The following is a 21,089-nucleotide window of genomic DNA, read 5'->3' on the forward strand; positions in this document are numbered from 1 at the left end:
TTTTCAGTAGAGATATCTTATGGTGAGATCTTAGAAATTACAGTCAAGACTACCCCTGGTTCCTGGCTGCTGAAACCATCATCAATTCTTTTTTTTTTTTAAAGATTTTATTTATTTATTCATGATAGTCACAGAGAGAGAGAGAGAGAGAGAGAGAGAGAGAGAGAGAGAGGCAGAGACACAGGCAGAGGGAGAAGCGGGCTCCATGCAGGGATCCCGATGTGGGATTCAATCCCGGGTCTCCAGGATCGCGCCCTGGGCCAAAGGCAGGCGCCAAACCGCTGCGCCACCCAGGGATCCCATCCATCATCAATTCTTAAGTGACAAGAGCAGGGGGAGCATCTTTGTTTGAATGAAGGGACTCTGTGTGGGCTCCTGGGTGGCTCCCTAGAGAGATGGGGCTGGTCCCTAGAGAGATCAAGCCCTGGTCTGAGGCTGGGAAAATACACCTCCGTAGCCTCATCCTTGAGAAAGAGGGAATGATATCCAAGAGGGTAGGCACATCCATTCCAGGAGCGTGATACATCCCAACTTCACAGGTAGAGAAGCTACTACACATAAGTCACTCCCAGATTTAGCCCTAGGTGTCTCTCTACCTGGCTGTTCACCTATCTCATTTATCAGGTCCTTTAATGGACTGGCAAACAGTAGAAAGAGTTTCTCAGAGTTCTGTGAGCTGCTCTACGAAGTTAATCAAATCTGAGGAGGGAATCTTGAGAACTCCTGATTCCTACCCAAGTTGGACAGAAGGTAAGCTATTCCTTCCTGTTGGATTCAAAGAAGGTAGCCATGTCCAGGGAGTGAGCTCTGATCCTGTGCATGTGACACAATCTCTGGACAGAGAAATTAAGTGTTGCATTGACATACATTGTAGAACACCCAGTAGGTACCACATCCCACAGAATTGCTGGTTTTGGAGAAAGGAAGAAAAAAAGAGAAAACAAAACATACCTAAAAAATGTAGGGTTTAAGACAATAGTATGAAGCAAATGGTGGGTATTTGTCATTTCTAATGGCTGAGTAATATTCCATTGTATACATAAAGGGAGAAGAAATGTGTGGGAAATATCAGAAAGGGAGACAGAACATAAAGACTCCTAACTATGGGAAACGAACTAGGGGTGGTGGAAGGGGAGGAGGGCGGGGGTGGGGGTGAATGGGTGATGGGCACTGAGCGGGGCACTTGATGGGATGAGCACTGTGTGTTATTCTGTATGTTGGTAAATTGAACACCAATAAAAATTAAATTTATTATTTAAAAAAAGACAATAGTATGATATGTGAAACATGTAGTGTGTGTAGTAAAGGAGAGACAAGAGGAGGAAATCCAAGATTTTTGTTTTTGAAGTTTTTGTTGGGATTCCTGAGTGGCTCGGTGGATGAGCATCTGTCTTTGTCTCAGGGCATGATCCTTGGGCCCTTGGATCCAGTCCCACATGGTGCACCCTGCAGGGACACTGCTTCTCCCTCTTTCTGCGTCCTACCTCTCTTTTCATGTTTCTCAGGGTGCAGGTGAGTCTGGCTTTAGTACCTGGAGACACAGAGAAGGGGGTGGCTGGGTAGCAGAGGCTGGGACAGGGTACCTACAAACACGGACATGCATGAGTGATAGAGCATTTTTGCCAGAAAGTTCTCAGTTGTGGGGGCTGTTAACATCTTGGAAGCTCCCCCAGAAGTCAGATTTTGTCTCTACCTGACCAAAGAGACAGGAACAGGAGGAGGACAGGTATCTACTCCATGTTGCTGAAGACCCTGCCACCACAGTGGGAATGGCTTGTCCCAGGAGTGTCATATCTCACTGCTGACCCAGAGAAATGAAGTGCTTGTTATGCAACTTTGCACCTTCTGCCCGACTCTCAGACTCTACTTGATTAGTGATTCAAGATCAGAGGTAGGACCTGAGGACAAGAAGGCTGAACAGGCTCTGCTCGGAGTGGGAAACAGGGATGGGTGGAGGGATCAGCTGTGGGAACCCCCACAAGACACTGCCCAGGAGCCGCTGCCAGGCCCTGAGGACACCAGGCTGCTGGCGTCTCAGCCTCTGACCAGCCCTGCGGTCCAGGGGCCTTCCCCAGCTGGGAGGGTCCCCCTGCAGGGCCCAGGGGATGCACAGTGCCGCCTGCTGGTTACACATCCCACTCAGGGTCCTCAGTGTCCTGAGGTTAATATCCAGAGTTGTGTCACCAGCACTCATCTGTGACCTGAAAGACTCTGTGAAGCAGCCTGTGGGGTCTGATGCAAGTAACATCGATACACTGTGGTTGAGAGCTTCCCACATGGAGGGAACAGTCATGCAGCTATAATCACTCCTGTGACTGTGGGAATGTCTACAAAAAAAAGTCATGCAAAAGACTGAGCCTATCCCACCTGTGGGACATTTCGGGAGCTCCTCAGAAGAGTGCATTCAAGTTCATCTCAAGAGAGGAGTAACCGTGTCCTGCACAAAGAGTCATAGAAGAGAAAATCAAAGCAGGGCATAAGGATACTCAAACCAGGATGGAAGGCAGTGATTTCACAGAAGCACCAGTACCTGGTGACATTTGGGTCACCTCCCCGGTGAGATCCCCTCATTTGAGGATCTCCTCCCTGGATGGGAGGGCAGAGAGAACAGGGCAGGACTGAAGATAACAAGTTGTCAAGGCAGAGCAACTTAGGAACACGTCAGGTGGGGATGCAAGCAGCTGTGCTCCCAGGAGCCACTCAGGGCTGTGTAGCAGGAGGAAGGCTGGGAGAGAAGGAGGAAGAGGACTGTGTGAACCAGGGTCTCTACTATGACAGGCCCCTGAGAGGGTGCTGCTGTCAGTGCAGGGGAGCCTCAGGTAGGGAGAGTCTTCTCTGTGCATGAAAGGGTAGAAATCTGGGGAAGGAGCACAGACACTGAATTCCTAGCTCAGAAGTGGGGGCCCCAGACCTTGAGCAGCAAGAGCAGTGCCCATGGCCCGAGGCTGGTGTGCAGGCCTGGTTAGCAGGCCCCAGGGTGGGTGTGATCGGGCAGGGGGGACAGTAGCCTGGGACAGACCCAGAGCCTCCTCCCTGGGTGCAGCACGGGGACAGGAGTCCTGGAGGCAGTGTCCCTGGAAGCCCATGGGGATGTGCAGGCAAGGCTGAGGGTAGTGAGCATTTGTTAGGGAGATGTTTGCAGATCTTCACACCCCAGTGGGAGGAGAATTCAGGGAAGAGCATGAGCTGAATATCCTGGGGACAGTACTTGGGACAGTGGGCACAGAGCTGCAGTACTTGGGACAGTGGGCACAATGAAGTGGGGGTGGAGACGAACCCCAACCTCTGCACCCACCTGCACATCCCCAGGACCTCAGGCACAGGGAGGCAGAGCTGGGGGCTCTCTCATCCCTTCCGCACCTGGCAGGAGAATATATTCTGGTCAACAATTCCGCCCCAAATTCCTCTCCCTGATTTTGGCCATGGAGGGGCCCTGGAGGATCCTCCTGAGCTGTGGGGGCCTGGAGCTGACAGCAGGTGGGCTCTGGACCTAGACACACGCAGGATCTGCCTTCTAGGGCCAGCACCCCATGGACCCCAGGGGAAGAACCCCAGTCCCCTGCTGCCCCAGCCTGGGTACCCCCTGACTGATGAGAGGACAGGAACCCAGAGCAGAGCCCCCTGCCTCCAGTGCTCTGGGTCCTGATCCCTTCTGCATGGAAGACAGGCCATAACCAAGTCACACCCAGCCTTCCTGAGGCTGCACTCATGAACCCAAATGGCTCAGAGTCCCCTGCTGTGGCTCCTCCCTGGGGACTGTCTCCAACTGTCCCCACTGCTCCACTGCTTCTCCAGGATCAGAGTGAGGCTCAGGGTCAGCACGATCCCCAGGGCAGGGAGCACATGGACAAGGACATCAGGGATGCTGCCCCCATGGACTCCACTATGGGTCCCTGAAGCCTGGTCTCTCTCTGTCTCTGTGTCTCACCCCAGCTCCTTCTCTGTCAGCGGAGCCTCTGTCCACACTCCTGGTGGGGAGGCCACAGGCTCGCTCTGTCTCTACGATCTCCTCTGTCTGTGGCCCCAGGTGTGTGCTATAATTACAGGTTTATAGATGACCAAGCTCTATTTTTCAAAGTTTCCTGTGTTGCAGCTGAAGGACCTCTTGCAGTCATCACCAGATCCACAAGGGCAGATCCGACCTTGACATTGGTTATGGAGAGGCTGAGACCCTCACTACACAAGACCTTCTGTTCCTGAAGGGACAACGCTGGATCCCACCCTCTGTGACCACGGAGGTCGTGGTTCAATTCCAGGCACGGCTCTGACACATCACAATGCCTGACCCCCCCCGCCCTGGGGACACACTCTGACATCTGGACTAAGGGGCTCATGTGAAGTTTCTTTGCTCCCTTTTCTAACTGCCTGTTCAAACTCCCTCAGAACCCCTCCCTCCTATCCTACCCCTTTCAAGGACAGGGGGTCACACCTCCTTGAGCAGTGGATGGGATGATGTCACCCTGTCAGCTCCACCATGGATCCCAGACTCCTAGATGACCTTCTCTGTCTGTACAAAGGTGCTGTCGCTCTGGGGTAGAGTTTACTGAGCTGTGACAACACAGCAGTGGTGTGGCCGCCCTCAATGGGCCCTGTAGGAGAGTGACATCACCAGGAATGCAGTCACCTCACACACTCACCCTCCTCCTTCCTCCCCCTGCTGTCAATACCTGGCCTCCTTAGGACCTCTAGATTCCCACCTCTTCCAAAATACAATGAGATTCCAATGATGTGGAGTGTAGCCTGTGGTATGTTCTTCCAAAGAAATGTGCAGTTAATACTTATGCATATTTTAGGACTTGAGAACTTATTTTCTTTAAATATTGACTAATATCACCCTCTATTAATATACATCATGTTTGAGGACATCTTCATTACATCAAGTCTGATCATTTTATAAACAGCTGGTATAAAAATCAGTGTGTAAATTTTTTTTATTGCTTTCAGGGTTGCTCATTATGCATAAAGTTTCCATAAACAAGCACATGGTGGTTTTTCTCTGGAAAGCTTTTTTTTATACCTTTTATAATTTTGATTGTGGCATTGATTTATGTGATCCATGCAATCAACAAATAATAAGGAAAACTAGTCATTTGGTTGAAGCTAAGGCAATAATGATCCCAGCTGCAAAAAGATGTGACATGTGCATCAGCAGAACAGGGATGGAGCTGAAGGACCATGATAGCTTCATGACCTAAGGGTGTTTCATTTACTGAGAAATCAGAAGATGAAAAGTGAATGTACACTAGCCTAAAAGAACCTGTCCCTGATCCTGAGGACAAAACTGTCTCTTTCATTTGACACCTTCTGTGTACAATGGGCTACTCTGAGTGACTCTGAGGTCAGAGACGTGAAGGAGTCTCCATTCCCAGGAGGGTCCCCCAGATGCACCTGGGCCTAGGGTATCAACTGAAGAATGAGCAGAAACCCAGGGGGAGCCTAAGCAGGCAGCTGCTGGGGTGCTCACTCACTTTACAGATGGGTAAGTGGGTCTTTGTCTCACTTCCCCACAGACCTGGAGCACTGTGAGAGCACTGAGACTGCTGTCCCAGGATGAGCAGTAATAATCAGCCTCATCCTCAGCCTGGAACACAGAGATTGTCAGAGTGTCTGTGCTGCCTGACCTGGAGCCAGAGAATCGATTGGGGACCCCTGAGGGTTGGTTACTACTACCATATATGAGGGTTCTTGGGCGTGTTCCCAGGAGCTTTGGTACCAGATCACATAACCTCTACCGACGTTGGAGCTGCTTCCAGTGCAGGAGATGGTGACCCTCTGGCCCAGGGACCTGAACACTGAGGGAGGCTGAGTCAGCACAGACTGGGCCCAGAACCCTGCAAGAGGCAGAGACACAGAGAGGGTGATGCTGGATACAAGAGGAAGATGCAGGACCCCACATGCCCTCCAAGAGCCCCTCCTCTGTCCCACATCCAGTCACCTGTGCAGTGAGCCAGGAGGGTGAGGAGGAGAGGGGACCAGCCCTTGGTGGAGGTCATCACTGATCCTGTCTTCAGTGGCCCCTCAGCTGAGCAGAGCCTCCCCTCGTCTCTCCCTTCCCCTCTTCATCCTCTGAGAGAGGGAGGGGCCCTCCCATGCAATGTGACCCCAGATCTCTGACCCCTCCCTGGCCCTGGGTCAGGTCCCTCTGCTTAGGATGTCAGGGGGGTAAGTAGGGGAGGGGCTATGTGGGGCTGGGGTGTGGTTAGGGAGGTCCCAACTGTGAGACCTGAGAAGAGGCTACGGTCAGTGCTAGGTGGTGTTCCCAGCTCTGATCAAGCCTGACACGTCATAAATATGCCTCAATCACCTTCTGGCATCCTGACACCACCTCACCCTGCATGACCTGGGGATCAGTTGGCCATAGGACTCAGGTCCTGTCCCCAGATCTCTACGCACTCTCCTCCTATGATCAGGACATGTGTCCACGCACATGGTCTCCCACCTTGCAGCATAGATTTTAGGCTACACTCTCATTTCTCTGTGTGAGGGACGCCTGGGTGGCTCACTGGTTAAGCGTCCGTCTTTGTCTCAGGTCATGATTCTGGAGTCCTGGGATCAAGTCCCACAACCGGCTTCCTGCAAGGAGCCTGCTGCTCCATCTCCCTATTTCTCTGCACTTGTAGTTGGATGAATGTTCTTTTTTAGAAATCCTTCCCAAATACATTGATTAAGTCTCACTGACGATGTCACTGTGAAGATGTAGGTGGAATCACTAGGACACTGTTTTCAGATCTGTGTGGACTGCATGGAGAATAACGATGGAAGTTGCAGTTAAAACCCCAGTGCAGTTGCACCTGGTGGCTCAGTGATTGAGCATCTGCCAATGGCTCAGGTCATGATTCTAGGGTCTTGGGATCGAGACCTACATCAGGTTCCCTGAGGGGACCGTGCTTCACCCTCTGACTGTGTCTCTGCCTCTCTCTCTCTATGTGTCTAATGAATAAGTAAATAAAATGTTTTTTAAAAAAGGAATGACTTTGGCTTTCATTTAAATAGACATTTAAAAACATTTTATAAAATCATTTGTCTCTTTTTTTAACCTTATGATTATATCATGCGTCTGATCGTGCAGGTAGGAAAGCCTGAAGTAGTGCCCATGAGCCCCCATGAGGCTCATGGGCACTACTCATGAGTATGAACTTTACAGCCATCTGAATGGGGAATTCGCAAATATAGACCAGCTTCTATGATGAGCAATTCAGGGTCCAACTACAATCTGGGGTGGGCACAGCTGGGGCCTGGGTCCAGCATGTCAGGACAGAGCAATTACTCATTCAGCCATGCATGAGTAGGAGAATAATGTTCTTTTTGTTTGTTTGTTTGTTTGTTTATTTATTGGAGTTCGATTTGCCAACATATACACCCAGTGCTCATCCCAACAAGTGCCCCCCTCAGTGCCTATCACCCAATCACCCCTATCCCCCATCCACCTCCCTTTCCACTACCCCTTGTTCATATCCCAGAGTTAGGAGTCTCTCATGTTTTGTCATCCTCACTGATATTTTCACTCATTTTCTCTCCTTTCCCTTTATTGCCTTTCACTAATTTTTATATTCCCTAAATGAATGAGACCATATAATATTTGTCCTTCTCTGATTGAATTATTTCACTCAACATAATGAAGATCTATTGGCAAAAGCCACCTGGACCCAGAGTTTCTATCATAGGTCACCTGTGAGTGGTGGTGAGTGGAGATGAAGGAACCATGTCCCTGAGGTCACAGACTCTGTGGTCCTGACTTGGAAAGATTATTTAGCAGAGGTCCAGCCTAGCTTACGTGTCCCTGTTGAGACTCAGGGAGTGACAGCCCAGCCCTGAGAGCATAGGGAGTGTGAGTCCCACATCCCCAGGGGCCTTGATCTCCGGTGGAGCAGCCCTGAGCCTGGGGTCCCAGAATCAACGTACTGATCAGCCTCAGGTGCCGATTGGATCCCAGAAATGGTGAGGGGCAGAGCTACCTGTGGGGACGGAGACTCTCCCTAGGAATCCTGAGGATCAGCTTTGTCCCAAGGAACAGGTATTCAGAGCACATCCTGGCTACCCAGGTCACAGCACCTCAGTAACTTGAGTTCCCTGTTACTAGGGATTGTGTCTTCTGGAGATTGTGGCACCAAGGACAGCAGGTGAGCACAGATTAGTCTAACATTTGAATGGATGGAGAAGCCCAAAAACATGGGAGATTGCCCTTTATCTCAGGTCCTGGTACCCAGATTTCAAGGCCTGTGTCTCAAAGCCCTTCTCCCTGACAGAGGATTGATCCAGGCAGTGAGGACTCAAATGAGAACAGCTCTGAATCAGACGTGCAGGTGCTGCCGAGTGACAGAAACAGGAAGGAGAATGTAGGGTGTCACATGCAGCCCCAATTTCTGGTCATTCTTCCCCACAGATGGACCCTAGGGACTGGGAACTTCAGCAAGATCATTTCTGATTTTCTCTGAAATCCTGAGGTGGAGACAGTGTTCAGACCTGAAGAACCGGAGGGAGAGACAAGCCTGAGGGACAGGAGCGCAGAGGGGAGAAGAGGAGGGAGGGGGTGGGGATGTTGTCAGGGAGAGTCTGCAGGAGCTTGTCCAAATTCACGTGTGTCTGGTTCAGAGAGAGGAGACCGTCCAGGACCAGGTTATTGACAGTGCATCAGCCATGGGTACATCAGGAGTGACAAAGGTCACACTTCATGGAATGAGATGATAGAACTGACTGTGGATGAATATTTGCTGGGCAGCAAGTTCAGTTGCAGAAACAGTATTTATCCCTGTCCATCTTCTCCAGACCCCAAGGGGGTGTGCAGCTGGACTCTGACCTCTCATTTCTTCCTGTCTTCCTCGGATGTCCTATGACGTGTCACTTTGCAGGCATATCCTTAGTTTTTCTCTTTCATCTTCTGAAACATGACCTTTGGGGAAGCTGGGTGCCTCAGTGATTGAGCATCTGTTTTTGGCTCAGATTGTGATCCCAGGTCCAGGGATGGAGTCCTGCATCAGGTTCCCTGCAGGGAACCTGTTTCTCCCTCTGACTATGTCTTTGCCTCTCTCTCCATGTCGCTCATAAATAAATAAATAAAAAGAATATTAAAAAGAACCCAGCCCTTCCTACATATATGTGCCCCTGCATGTATCTCTGGGTAAGATTCTCTGAAAAGTAGCTCCGGACCATGTCTGTGGGTCCAGAGGTCTTTGTCTCACATCCTCCGTATCTGAGACGCTGTGAGTATTGGGAGCTGTTCCCACTGCCATGGTCTGTAGCACAGTGACAGTCAGCCTCATTCTCAGGCTGCAGCCCAGAGATGAGCAGGAGCCCTGCATTGGCCAAGGTGTCCTTGGAGCCAGAGAAGAGGCTGGGGACCCCAGGGCCCTGGTGAGTCTCAGTAGACCATCAGCAGGTACTCAGGAGGCCTCTTGCATGCTGGAACCAGCATATGGCCACCGCTGCAGCTGCTGCTCAGGGTGCAGGTGAGTCTGGCTGTTGTTCCCAGGGATGCAGAGAGGGAGGGTGGCTGGGTCAGCACAGGCTGGGACGGGAAACCTGCAGACACATTCACGGGTGATCGATCAGGGGCCAGACTGAATTTCCTCAAACCTCTAAGCTAGACCAGCTGACGTAGGCTGACAGTGGCTCTGTGTCCCTGAGGTCAGTCCTGACCTGTGCACTGACAGAGTAGAAAGAACATTAAAGATCTGGTCCCCTCTGTGGCCTGGGCTGCCCCAGATCTCCTCGTCTCCCCCCTCTGCCACGGAGAGCCTGTCCTTGCACATGGGCTCCACCCACTGACTGCCCAGCCCCTCCCTGGGCCCTGATCCTGGAGCTCTGCTCGCACCACACACTGAGGAGGATGGAGGTGGCTTCAGCACTGGGGAGAGCCCTGGATGGAAGCACCTGCTGGGACCACACACAGGTCCTCAGAGGAGACTGCCAGGCCAGAGGGGACACAGATGATGAGTCCCCATCAGGAAGCTCATAACCCAGTTCTCAGGCCCAGGCACCCTGAGTGAAGGGTCCTCACTGAGCAGCCCTGTAGGGACCACAGGGCGGTCCCTCAGCGCCCCCTCCTTGTTACAGGACACACACCTCAGCAAGGCCCAAAGCCCTGAGAGCCCAGCTGGTTTCCAGGGTCACCAGTTCCCTCCCCATTGACATGTCCAGTTCAGATTCTCAGAAGCGGTTCCATCTCTGGGGAATTAGAAGCATGAGTTCCACATGTTCTCACAGAAATGTATTTGTGTTTTAAACTCCCGTTTTTGTTTATTTTTGTGTATTTTTTACTGGAGTTTTGGATTGACTTACTTCACTCAGCATAATACCCTCCAGTTCCATCCACGTTGAAGCCAATGGTGAGTAATTGTCATATTTAATGGCTGAGGATTATTCCGTTGTATACATAAACCACATCTTCTTTATCCATTCAACTTTCAATGGACACCAAGGCTCTTTCCACAGTTTGACTATCGTGGACATTGCTGCTAGAATCATCGGGGTGCAGGTGTCCCAGCGTTTCATTGCATCTGTATCTTTGGGGTAAATCTCCAACAGTGCAATTGCTGGGTCATAGGGCAGATCTATTTTTAACTCTTTGAGGAACCTCCACACGTCTTTCCAGAGTGGCTGCACCATTTCACATTCCCCCAACAGTGCAAGAGTGTTCCCTTTTCTCTGCATCCTCTCCAACATTTGTGGTTTCCTGCCTTGTTAATTTTCCCAATTCTCACTGGTGTGAGGTGGTATCTCATGGTGGTTTTGATTTGTATTTCCCTGATGGCAAGTGATGCAGAGCATTTTCTCATGTGCATGTTGGCCATGTCTATGTCTTCCTCTGTGAGAGGAAAGTTTTCAGCTATGATTTGTTCAAATACATATTTTGGACCTCTGTCCCTTTCGGCACCCTCAGGAACCCCAATTAAACGTAGGTTTTTCTTCCTCATGTTGTCATTTATTTCCCTTAATCTATCCTCATGATCTTAAAATTGTTTGTCTTTTTTTCCTCAGTTTCCCTCTTTGCCATCAACTTGTCTTCTATGTCACTCCCTCGTTCTTCCACCTCATTAACCCTTGTGGTTAGGACTTCTCGTTTGGATTGTATCTCATTCAATTGATTTTTAATTTCTGCCTGATTAGATCTAAATTCTGCAGTGATGAAGTCTCTTGAGTCCTTTATGCTTTTTTTCTAGAGCCACCAGTAGCTTTATAATAGTGCTTATGAATTGGCTTTCTGACATTGAATAGTAATCCAGATTTTGTAACTCTGTGGGAGAGAAGACTGTTTCTGATTCTTTCTTTTGAGGTGAGGATTTCCTTCTAGTCATTTTGCTCCGTGCAGAGTGGCCAAAACCAAGTTGTATTGGGAAAAGGAGAAATGGAGAGGAGAGAAAGAAGGAAAGAAAGGAGAAAAAAATAAAAGATAAAGGAAGAAAAAATGAAAAAAAAAGAATAAAAAGAAAAAGGAAAAAAAGGGTGGGGGAAGCAAACAAAGAAATCAAAAAGCAAAAAGAAAACAAAACAAAACATTGGGGTGTATCTTCTGATTCTTTATACTTTAAGTCCCTTGACTTCCCCTGGAACTTGTCCGTCTAGTTGGTCTTCTGGGGAAGGGGCCTATTGTGCTGATTTTCAGGTGTTAGCCCTTGGGGAGCTCCTCTCCCCCTGCCTGGTGAAGCGCTCAGTGGGTGTTGTTTACTCCGTGAGGCCCAAGGAGGAACAACCCCAGTGGCAGCGGCCAGGTCTGAAAACCTGTATACAGCCCCTGCAGTAACTCCGGAGCAGTCAATCTGCAGGGTGTGGAGGCTCCGGGGTGGGCTGCTGATCTGCCCAGCTCTGGGCAGGAGCATCCTTGCTGTCCTGGGCCCTCCTGGCCTCTGCCTGTCCCGGGGGCGGCCAGATCCTGGGCTGTGTCCCGGCGCCCAGTGCTCCCAGGCCTGCACTTTTGGATTCGCGCCCCTGGTGGTGCAGCCCCCTCCGCGGAGCCACTGCCTGAGCCCCTCAGAGCTGCTCCCGCCCCGCAGCACCCTCCACGGAGCCGCCGCCCCAGCCCCTCCGAGCTGCTCTGGTCCTGCCGTGGGCGCTGCAGCCCTTAGGGAGCTTGGCGCACTCTCCCGGGGCGCAGGTGTCTGTTAATGTCCCAGGGAGCCTGAGGGCATCCCCGCCCTCCTGCAGCCCTGCTCTAACTCCTTTAGAGCGCCTTTTTGCCCGCGAAGGTTGTTGTAGCTCCTGCTTCTCTGGGAGGGAGCTTTCCTGTCCTGAGGACACTCGCCCCGGCCTTAGCCCGGCTCCTCGCGGGGCCCCTCCCCCTTGGAGGCCTTTTGTTTCTTTAATTCTTTTTTCCCCGTCTTCCTACCTTGACAGGAGCGTGAACTCTTCTCACTGTAGCATTCCAGCTGTTCTGTCTTTAAATCTCAGGCTGAATTCGTAGATTTTCAGGATGATTTGAAGGGTATCTAGGTAATTTAGTGGGGACAGGTGATTTGGGGACCCTACTCTTCCGCCATCTTGCCCCTCCCTCCGATAATAGGGTTTTTTATTAAGAAAAACAGAATTGACATCCAGGACAGGAAGGTATGGGAAAACCACAGGCAAGTCCAGAGAAGAAAAGATAAGAGAGTTCTTTTATAGAGCAAAGGGTGATTGACTGTGGGAGGGCTGTTATTGATAAAAGGTCCATGGGAGTAAATTGAAATATGGCTTGTCATCGGTTGAGTTGTTACAATTTCTTATTGGCTGGGATGTTGCCAGGGGAGGAAATCTTTCTCTTACTGAGGTAGTAAGGCAGTGACTATAGTAGTGTAGACTTGCAAGGTCTATCTTCGGGTGGGTCTGCAATTGAGGGTTGTGGGCACAAGTGCCCCCTACTGGTTTCAGAACTCCCATTCAAAGAGATTTTCCTTCTATTAATTTTCACAGACACTGCCATATCAGGACCCCCTCTGAGAGTGAGACTCAACAGTATCATGGGCAGGCCTAAAGGATCCTGGTACCTAGAAATGAGACCTAGTGAGGTCGAGGCACTAACTAGCTCACTCTCAATGTTTGGGTCCTGGTGAGGTGTGTGCCCTGGCCAGCAGTGTGGGGGCTGTGGGGCTGCTTGTGGTCCCTAAGCAGCTCATTAGTGAGAAGCATTCAAAGGATCCTGGGCCTTGGGGCCTGGCACAGTGCTCCCTGATGGGACTCAGCAGCTGTGTCCCCTCTGGACTGACACAGTCCCCTGAGCAGGTACCTGTGTGTAGTCTCAGCGGGTTCTTCCTCCCAACAGCTCTCCACAGGGCTGAAGCCACCTACATCTTCCTCAGTGAGTGTTGTGAGTTGATCTAGCACCAGGGGCTGAACAGTCACGGGATGGAGCCCATTTTCATGGACAGCCCCTCCTGTGGCAGAGGGTGAAGGAAAAATGGAGCCTGGGGCAGCCTAGACCACTGCAGGGACCTTGGGGACGTATCATCATGGCCTGGATTCCTGTCGTCTTTGTGCTCCACTCTCATTGCACAGGTAGGGACGGGCTTGCCTCAGAGACCAGCCTGCATCGCCCCTGTGGTTCAGAGCCTAGATATAATTTACTCTGAATCTAGCTAATATTTATGTGTGTCTGTGTCTACAGGTTCCCTGTCACAGGCTGTGAGGACACACTCCTCCTTCCTCTCTGCACCTTTGGGATCATCAACCAGACTCACCTGCATCCTTCCCAGGGCCTCAATGTTGGCAGGTACTGAACATACTGGACAAGGAGAATCAAGGAGGCATCAGGAGTTCCCTCAGATCCAGATAAGTGCCAGGGCACGGGGTTCTCAGCCACTTCTATGGATCTAATGATGCCTCAGGCAATGCAGGTCTCCTGCTCATGTCTGGGCTGCAGCCTGAGGACGAGGCTGACTATGACTATGCTGCACATTGTGGGGTGGGAGCAGCTCCCGATACTCACAGGGTCTCAGATAAGGAGGACATGAGACAAATCCTCAGGACCCAAGGATCTTGTCTCTGAGCCTCCTTTCAGAGCTTTCTCTCCAAGAAAATTACCTGGAGAGACAAAGCAGGGTGGTCTCTTCTGCACTATGATCCATCATTCCACAGGAAAGAGAAACAGTCCTGTGATGCATATGAAGTAAGAAAACTGGGACAACCCAGGAGACACAGGCAGATGAGGTATCAGCATCTAGTGGCACATCGCCACTCAGTGTGGAGAAGAAGAACAGGGACAACTACTGTTTGCAACTGACCATGTGGATCCAAACAGTGTTGCACAATCAGCTCTATCATCTCATCCCATAAACTGTGACCCTGCGTCACTACTGATGTATCCACAGTTGAGACATTGACCTTAACCCTGGTCACAGACACAGTCTCCTCTCTCTAAACCAGCTCTGTGTTCAGATCCTCCATATTGGACCAGATCCTGCAGATTCTCCCTGCCAAAATCCCCAAGCCCTCCCTCGTCTTCTCCTCTCTGCTCCCCTGTCCCTCAGGCTTTGGTCTCTCCCTCTGGCTCTTCAGGTCTGAGCTATGTCTCCAAGCCATTATTGTAGAGAAAATCAAAATGATCTTGCTGTAGTTTCCAGTCTTCAGGGTCCATCTCTAGGGAGGACAATGACCAGAAAATGGAGTTGCATGCAACCCCTCAATTCTCCTTCCTGCTCTAAGATCTAGGCTCCATTTTTTGGTACCCAGCACTCCTAATCAGTCTTAATTTTTTTAGAGGTTTCTTTATTTTATATATAGAGAGATCCTGCAGTGGCAGGGAGGGAGGTGGGGGAAAGCAGAGAAAGAAGGAGACTGGAGAAGGACAAATATTATATGGTCTCATTCATTTGGGGAATATAAAAAATAGTGAAAGGGAATAAAGGGGAAAGGAGAAAAAATGAGTGGGAAATATCAGAAAGGGAGACAGAACATGAGAGACTCCTAACTGGGAAATGAACAAGGGATGGTGGAAAGGGAGGTGGGCGGGGGGTGGGGGTGACTGGGTGACAGGCACTGAGGGGGGCACTTGATGGGGTGATCAGTGGATGTTATGCTATATGTTGGCAAATTGAACTCCAATTAAAAAAAAAGGTAAAATTTAAAAAAAATGAATGGGTAGCTGAAATCTGCCTCCAAGGCATACATACTTCTAAAAAAAAAAGGAGCCTGGGCTCAGTGCAGAGCTCTGTGCGGGGCTGGAGCTCATCATCTGGAGATAAGGACCCCAACCAAAATAAGAGCTGATGCTCAACCACCTGCACCACATAGGTGCATGTTCCCTCTCTTTAAAATGAAAGAAGAGTTATTACATTTCCCTGAAAAGGATATGTTTATCTACTTTTAGGCATTTGCACATGGGATGTAATGATTTTTACCTACTTCAGAATTATCCAATGCCCTCACACATGGGGAACCATGGAGGAATCCATAGACAAAGGTTTGACTGGATATTTTAAAATATGCCATTATTTTTCTTGTTCTCCAAATTCTCATTCTGAAGGATTCTCTGGACACTAGATCCACCATGGAAACATTTTTTACCATAGACAAAGTCCCAGGCTGTAGTGTTTTTTCACACAGAGACACAAAACTATCAGTAATGTATTTTCTCATTCCCTGAAAGACCCCTTGGAGCTCAGGGATTATTGGTCTGGCTGGGATGTGGGGTCCAAAGGAGAAGGCTGTGTGCTCACCCTTGCCTTGTGTTCCAGTTACCTGGAAACCCTAGAACTGTAGGTTTCATGTCTGCAGACATAAAAAATGGACATTTTTTTGTCACTGAACAAGTCCTACACTCCTGAATCAGTGGATTCTTAACATGTTTGATCTCATAGGAGTCCTCTTTGCTAAAATAAGTATTTCTAATAAAAATCTTTGAGACATTTATCTCTAAACGTAGGAACAGGATCCTGAAGAATTACAAGAAAATCTCCATGGAGAACCATCCCATGCTTCAAAGTCATTAGAAGGAAGAGTCACATAGCCTGCTTCTCTCTCTCTCTCTCTCTCTCTCTCTCTCTCTCTCTCTCTTTCTCTCACACACACACACACAACATGCACACACACACACACTCACGCAAAGTTCTTTCCTCTGCCTGAGTGAATAGTATCCTCGACTCTGCAGTTTGCACGCTTAGCTCTCCCTCCAGAGCCAACCTGTGCTCACGCAGTCATCCTCAGATATATAATCTCCAGGAGACAGAAGTTTCTTCAACAGGGAACACTGGTGACACCTACTATGACTGGAGTCCTGTCACCGGGGCTGCCTGGATGTGCACAGAGTCGCTCCTCTGGGAAGAGGTTGATGCCCAGGATTCCCAGGGGGAATCTCTGTCCTCATGGGTAACTCAGCTGCTGAGCATCTCTGGGCTCCAGTCAGTGCCTGAGACTGATCAGTACATTGATTCTGGGACCCCAGCCTCAGCGGTGCTCCACCAGAACTTCAGGCCCCTGGGGATATGGAACACTCCCTCCCTGTGTTATTTGCCTGGAATTTCACTCCCCCAGTCACTCAACTTCCACCTCCAACCGAGCTGAACTCTGATGGAAAGTCTTGTGCCCCAACGCAGGGCCACAGAACCTGTGAGCTCAGGGCAATTGTTCGCCTCAGCACCAACGCTCTTCCAATCACATGTGGGATGTTTGAAAGAAACTTCTGTGTCTATGTGGCCTTGTGTAGGAGAAATTCATGCCTGTAGTCATAGGGACTTAGTAATAACTGTTCTATCCTGAACATGCTGGACACAAGTTGCAGGGACTCGAGCTGTGCCCACCCCAGAGAGTCTGTCTCCAAATCCCTTTGTCCTAGAAGCTGTCTGTGGTTGGTAAATTTGTCAGTAGGATGGTTCTCAGTTCATACTTATTATAAAGTTACTGGTGACTCTAGGAAAAAGCATAAAGGACTCAAGAGACTTCATCACTGCAGAATTTAGATCTAATAAGACAGAAATTAAAAATCAATTGAATGAGATACGATCCAAACGAGAAGTCCTAACCACGAGGGTTAACGAGGTGGAAGAACGAGGGAGTGACATAGAAGACAAGTTGATGGCATAGAGGGAAACTGAGGAAAAAAGAGACAGACAATTAAAAGACCATGAGGATAGATTAAGGGAAATAAGTGACAGCCTGAGGAAGAAAAACCTACATTTAATTGGGGTTCCTAAGGGCGCCGAAAGGGACAGAGGTCCAGAATATTTATTTGAACAAATCATAGCTGAAAGCTTTCCTAATCTGGGAAAGAAAAAAGGCATTCAGATCCAGGAAATAGGGAGATCCCCCCCTAAAATCAATAAAAACCGTTCATCACTTCAACATTTAATAGTTAAGCTTGCAAATTCCAAAGAAAAAGAGAAGATCCTTAAAGCAGCAAGAGACAAGAAATCCCTGACTTTTATGGGAAGGAGTATTAGGGTAACAGCAAACCTCTCCACAGAGACCTGGCAGGCCAGAAAGGGCTGGCAGGATATATTCAGGATCCTAAATGAGAAAAACATGCAACCAATAATATTTTATCCAGCAAGGCTCTCATTCAGAATGGAAGGAGAGAAAGAGAGCTTCCAGACAGTCAGAAACTGAAAGAATACACCTTAAAATTTCTTGCAGAGCTGGTATGGAGGTCACATATTCTTTCATTTCTGCAAGAAATTTAAGGGGGACTCTTAAAATTCCCCGTTAAAGAAGAGTTCCAGTGGAACAATCCACAAAAACAAGGACTGAATAGATATCATGATGATACTAAACCCAATATCTTTCCATAGTAACTCTGAAGGTGAACTGGCTTAATGGACCCTATCAAAAGTCACAGGGTTTCAGACTGGATTAAAAAAGCCGGGACCCCTCATATTGCTGTCTACATAGAGACTCATTTCAGACACTTAAGGACACCTAAAGCCTGAAAATAGAAGTGTTTGAGAACCATTACCATTCTAAATGGTCCCTCAAAAGAAAGCAGGGGGTAGCCATCCTCATATCAGCATAACACTAAATTTACCCGAGGGACTGTAGTGAGAGATTGAAGAAGGACACTATCATCCCTACTTAAAGGATCCTATCCAAACAAGAGGACTTACCAATCATCCTCTAATTATGCTCCGAATGTGGGAGCTGCCAAATATATCAATTAATAACCAAAGTAAGACATACTTAGATAATAATACACTTATACTTGGTGACTTCAATCTAGCTTTCTACACTCGATAGGTCTAACACAACATCTCCAAAGAAACGAGAGCTTTAAATGATACACTGGACCAGATGGATTTCACAGATATCTACAGAACTTTACATCCAAACTCAACTGAATACACATTCTTCTCAAGTGCACATGGAATTTCTCCAGAATAGACCACATACTGGGTCACAAATCGGTCTGAACGATACCAAAAGATTGGGATCATCCCCTGCATATTCTCAGACCATAATGCCTTGAAATTAGAACTAAATCACAACAAGAAGTTTGGAAGGACCTCAAACACGTGGAGGTTAAGGACATCCTGCTAAAAGATGAAAGGGTCAACCAGAAATTAAGGAAGAATTAAAAAGATCATGGAAACTAATGAGAATGAAGATACAACCGTTAAAATCTTTGGGATGCAGAAAAGCAGTCCTGAGGGGGAAATACATCGCAATATAAGCATCCATTCAAAAACTGGAAAGAACTCAAATACAAAAGCTAACCTTACACATAAAGGAGCTAGAGAAAAAACAGCAATAAATCCTACACCCAGCAGAAAAAGAAGTTAATAAAGATTCGGGCAGAACTCAATAAAATTGAGACCAGAAGAACTGTGGAATAGATCAAACAAACAAGGAGTTGGTTCTTTGAAAGAATTAATAAGATAGATAAACCATTAGCCAGCCTTATTAAAAAGAAGAGAGAGAAGACTCAATTAATAAAATTCATGAATGAGAAAGGAGAGATCACTACCACCACCAGTGAAATACAAACGATTTTAAGAACATATTATGAACAGCTATACGCCAATAAATTCAGGCAATCTAGAAGAAATGGACGCATTCCTGGAAGAAGCCACAAACTACCAAACCTGGCACAGGAAGAAATAGAAACCCTGTGACAGGTCCAATAACCAGGGGAGGAAATGGAAGCAGTCATCAAAACCTCCCAGGACACAAGAGTCCAGGGCCAGATGGCTTCCCAAGGGAATTCTATCAAACGTTTAAAGAAGAAGAAAACAATATCTATTCTACTAAAGCTGTTTGGAAAGATAGAAAGAGATGGAGTACTTCCAAATTCGTTCTACGAGGCCAGCATCACCCTAATTCCACAACCAGACAAAGACCCCACCAAAAAGGAGAATTACAGACCAATATCCCTGATGAACATGGGTTGCAAAAATTCTCCAAACAAGATACTAGCCAATAGGATCCAACAGCACATTAAGAAAATTATTCACCACGACCAAGTAGGATTTATCCCCGGGACACAAGGCTGGTTCAACACTGTAAAACAATCATTGTGATTCATCATATCAGTAAGAGAAAAACCAAGAACCATATGATCCTCTCATTAGATGCAGAGAAAAGCGTTTGACAAAATACAGCATCCATTCCTGATCAAAGCTCTGATTCAGAGTGTAGGGATAGAGGGAACATTCCTCAATATCTTAAAAGCCATCGACGAAAAGCCCACTGCAAATATAATTATCAACAGGAAGAACTGGGAGCCCTTTCCCCTAAGATCAGGAAACAGACAGGGATGTCCACTCTCACCACGGGCTATTCAACCATAGTACTAGAAGTCCTAGCCTCAGCAATCAGACAACAAAAAGACATTAAAGGCATTCAAATTGGCACAAAGAAGTCAAACTGTCCCTCTTCACCGTGACATGATACTCTACATTAGAAACCCCAAAGACTCCACCCCAAGATTGCTAGAACTCATACAGCCAATTTGGCAGCATTGGCAGGATACAAAATCAATGCCCAGAAATCAGTGGCATTTCTATACACTAACATGGGATGAGACGAAGGAAAGAGGAAATTTAAGGGAGTCAATCCCATTTACAATTGCAACCAAAAGCATAGATACCTAGAAATAAACCTAACCAAAGAGGTAAGGATCTATACCCTAAAAACTATAGGAACACTTCTTAAAATAATTGAGGAAAACAGAAAGAGATGGAAAATATTCCATCCTCAAGGATTTGGCAGAATTAAAATTGTGAAATGTCAATGTGACCCAGGGCAATTACACATTTAATGCCATCCCTATCAAAATATCATGGACTTCTTCAGAGAGTTAGAACAAATTATTTTAAGATTTGTGTGGAATCAGAAAAGACCCCGAATAGCCAGGGGATTTAAAAAAGAAAACCATATCTGGGGGCATCACAATGCCAGATTCAGGTTGTACTACAAAGCTGTGGTCATCAAGACAGTGTGGTACTGGCACAAAAACAGACACTATAGATCAATGGAACAGAATAGAAAATCCAGAAGTGGACCCTCACATTTATGGTCAACTAATATTCAATAAAGGAGGAAAGCTTCTCCACAGGAAGAAAACAGTCCCTTCAATAAATGGTGCTGGGAAAATTGGACATCCACATGCAGAAGAATGAAACTAGACCACTCTCTTTCACCATACACAAAGATAAACTCAAAATGGATGAAAAGATCTAAATGTGAGACGAAGAATCCATCAAAATCCTAGAGAAGAACACAGGCAACACCCTTTTTTGAACTCGGTCACTAGTAACTACTTGCAAGATACATGCCACGAAGGCAAATAGAAACAAAAGCAAAAATGAACTCTTGGGACTTCATCAAGATAAGAAGCTTTTGCACATCAAAGGATACAGTCCACAAAACTAGAAGACAACCTACAGAATGGGAGATTATGCTTGCACATGACGTTTCAGATAATGGGCTAGTTTCCCAAGGATCTATAAAAAAATTATTAACTCAACACCAAAGAAACAAACAATCCAATCCATGAAATGGGCAAAGACATGAAGAGAAATCTCACAGAGGAAGACATAGACATGGCCCAACATGCACATGAGAAAATGCTCTGCATCACTTGCCCTCAGGGAAATACAAATCAAAACCACAATGAGATACCACCTCACACCAGTGAAAATGGGGAAAATTAACAAGGTAGGGAAACCACAAATGTTGGAGAGGATGCGAGA

The 21,089-nt window shown here is 47.8% G+C and overlaps 1 long non-coding RNA gene across 2 annotated transcripts; it reads right to left on the reverse strand.

Annotated features, from left to right (window-relative positions):
• Positions 1–1,262: 1,262 nt before the first annotated feature.
• Positions 1,263–4,210, reverse strand: LOC119866210. Of its 2 annotated transcripts, none has more exons than XR_005379408.1 (5): positions 3,929–4,210; positions 3,296–3,360; positions 2,531–2,725; positions 2,368–2,437; positions 1,263–1,531 (listed from the first exon to the last, which is right to left on the reverse strand). It is a non-coding gene; the product is annotated as an uncharacterized LOC119866210 (long non-coding RNA). The 2 variants fall into 2 exon arrangements; XR_005379407.1 differs by having other exon boundaries at positions 1,263–1,898.
• Between the last annotated feature and the right edge of the window lie 16,879 nt (positions 4,211–21,089).

The sequence above is a fragment of the Canis lupus genome, chromosome 26, assembly GCF_011100685.1.
Source record: "Canis lupus familiaris isolate Mischka breed German Shepherd chromosome 26, alternate assembly UU_Cfam_GSD_1.0, whole genome shotgun sequence".
NCBI classification, from domain to species: Eukaryota; Metazoa; Chordata; class Mammalia; order Carnivora; family Canidae; genus Canis; species Canis lupus.